Below are 2502 nucleotides of genomic sequence, written 5' to 3'. Positions count from 1 at the left end.
GACCAGAGCAGTGCTGGCTCCAACCTGTTTCATGAACTGGAGGTTGGGGCTGGGAAAATGGGGGCCTGGGGTGTAAGCAACAGAGATCAGAGAGGGCCTACCTCCTGCTCAAGGAGACAGGGTCGCCTCCTTGCCTCCTGTCTGCCCCATGACCCTAGCTCAGGCCTTGTGGCCTTGTCCTCTCCGTCTGGACCCTTGCCCCAGCCTCCTCCCTGGCCTCCCAGCCTCCAGTCTCTCGCCCCAGAGCGGACCTGCTTGTCCTCTGCTCAACACCCTTCTGTGGCTCCCCAGCACCCAGGACAGAACCCAGCCACACCCACCTCCCCACCCCAAATCCCACTCGATGCTCCAACGCAATTTGGGACTGCGTGCTGCTCACCTTTCCCCAAGCTACCGTCACAGGAACCGACTCCTGCCAGCCCTTCAATGTCTTCATTGAATTCAATGTCTTCATTGAATTCAATGTCTTCATTGAATTCAATGTCTTCATTGAATTCAATGGCTTCAATGTCCAGCCCTCTGGGAAGATGTTTGATTCCCACTCCTGGGCTGAACCAGGCACTCTCTGGCCCCCCACGCTGCCCTGACTTCCAGCCATTATCACTCTATCATCAGACTGGGGCCCCTCACAAGCTTGACCCTGTCTGTCCCCCTACTCCCGGTCCTCTCATGGCTCCCTAGTGTTTCCAGGACTAACTTCCAGCCTCTCATGCTGGCGTTTGAAGCTCTGCACAGAGGGGCGTCCCTCAAACACTCTCCCTCTTTTGCCACTTTTCTCTCCGTCGGCCCATCCCCACGGCCCTCACCGCCATCATGGCCGATGGAGGCCCAGAAGCTTCCTTCCAAACCTGCTCCTCCCCTGGGTCCCTAGCTGGGGCCAGTCCTCTCAGGGCACGGTGTTCACCGGCTCACAGCTCCCCTGGGGCGTGTTCCCTGAGTCCCTGGGGCCGTTTGGGACTCCCTCCTCCGTGTGGTGACAGTGCCCTGTGCTGGCACCCTCATAACCTTGTCAACACCAGACAACGGTGCCCCTTGGGGCTGAACGGGGCCCAGCGTGAACAGTCAATGTGACCGTGTGGCCCTGGGGCCGTCTGGGCTTCTCTGTCCCCCCCGGGCAGTGGGGTGTCTTTCATCCGCAGCTCCTCAACCCTCTTGTCCTTACCAAATACCCCCAACACCCTGCGCTCCCTGGCGCCAGTCGGAATCCACAGCTGCAGGTTGCACGCTCCTTGGCGGCTCGTAGAAGGTCCTGGAAAAGGGGGTCTTTGCAGAGAGACCCTTCTAGAGGACAAGGGCCATGGGGTCTGAGTGGGACAGGGTCCCTGCTGGAGTGCTGATGGGAACCAAGGGCCCAGTGACGGGGGTTGGGGACTAACTTGGGAGGAGGCTCTGAGGGGCTCTGATCAGATGGTGGGGTCCGCAGGACTTCTGATAGGAGCCTGCGGGGGTGGGGCTCGCCAGGAATTCTGGGGGGGCTCTGACTGGATTTGGGGGAGTCTTGATAGGATTTCTCGGGTCTGACTGGATTTTGAGGCATTTCTGCCAGGATTTCCAGGGAATCTCTGACTGACTAGATTTGGGAGACTCCTTGGTAGGATTTCCGGTAAGATTTCTTGGGGGTCTCTCACAGGATGTCTGCAGTAGTCTGTGACTGGATTTGGGGGACTTTTTCTGACAGGATTCTTGAAAGGATCTCTGGACTTTGGGGGACTCTTCAATAGATTTTGGGGGCGTTCTGATAGGACTTCTGGAGACATCTCTGGATTTTGTGGAGTCTCTGGTAGGATTTCTGACAGGATTTCTGGTGGGTAGTTTCTCTGAATGGATTTTGGGGAGCCTCTGATAGGATTTCAGGAGCTACCATAAAATTTCTGAGTCGTTTTCTTTCAGTATTTCTGAGCGGACTCTGCCAGGAGTTAAAGAGAACTCTTAACAGGATTTGAAAGACCCTGATAGTCTACAGCAAAGTTTTTTTGGGGGATATTGAGGATTTTCTCTGATTTGAGGGGCTTTGCCAGGATTTCAGGAGAGGTTCTGATTCCTAAGCTATTCCCGGGAACCTCGCCACACGCAACACGCACCTGGAGCCACGTCCCAGTCTCGGGACACAGCCGAGGGCCACGAACGATAAAAGGCGGTTGCAGGGGCGGGGGGGGGCGGGGGGGGGTAAGGTGCGCGTGCGCTTTTCCCGCCAGAAAAAAGCAAAGAGGGTGGGGTGGGGCCGAGCGCGCGCCGTCTAAGTCCCGCCCCAACATGGGGGGGACCATCCAACCCCCTCCTGCGGCGCAGGCGCACTCCGCAGGGAAGGCGCCGACCAGTCTCGTCGGTTACCTGTAAAGGCGAGGCCGCGCATGCGTAATGCTGCCGGGGCGCGGGTCCCGCCGGGTGGAGCGGGCGGGTGCCCATGGGCGGAGCTGTTGAAGGTGGGACGGCTTGTGGGGGGTGGGAATAGGTAAGGCCCGCAGCGCCGACATCTTCTCCTGCGCCTCCAACTACTGTGAA

This window comes from Orycteropus afer, unplaced genomic scaffold, assembly GCF_000298275.1.
Source record: "Orycteropus afer afer isolate SDZICR_OR568_19922 unplaced genomic scaffold, OryAfe1.0 scaffold00099, whole genome shotgun sequence".
Lineage (NCBI taxonomy): Eukaryota > Metazoa > Chordata > Mammalia > Tubulidentata > Orycteropodidae > Orycteropus > Orycteropus afer.
The sequence above is the reverse complement of the archived record's forward strand: the minus strand, read 5'-3'. Positions refer to the sequence as shown.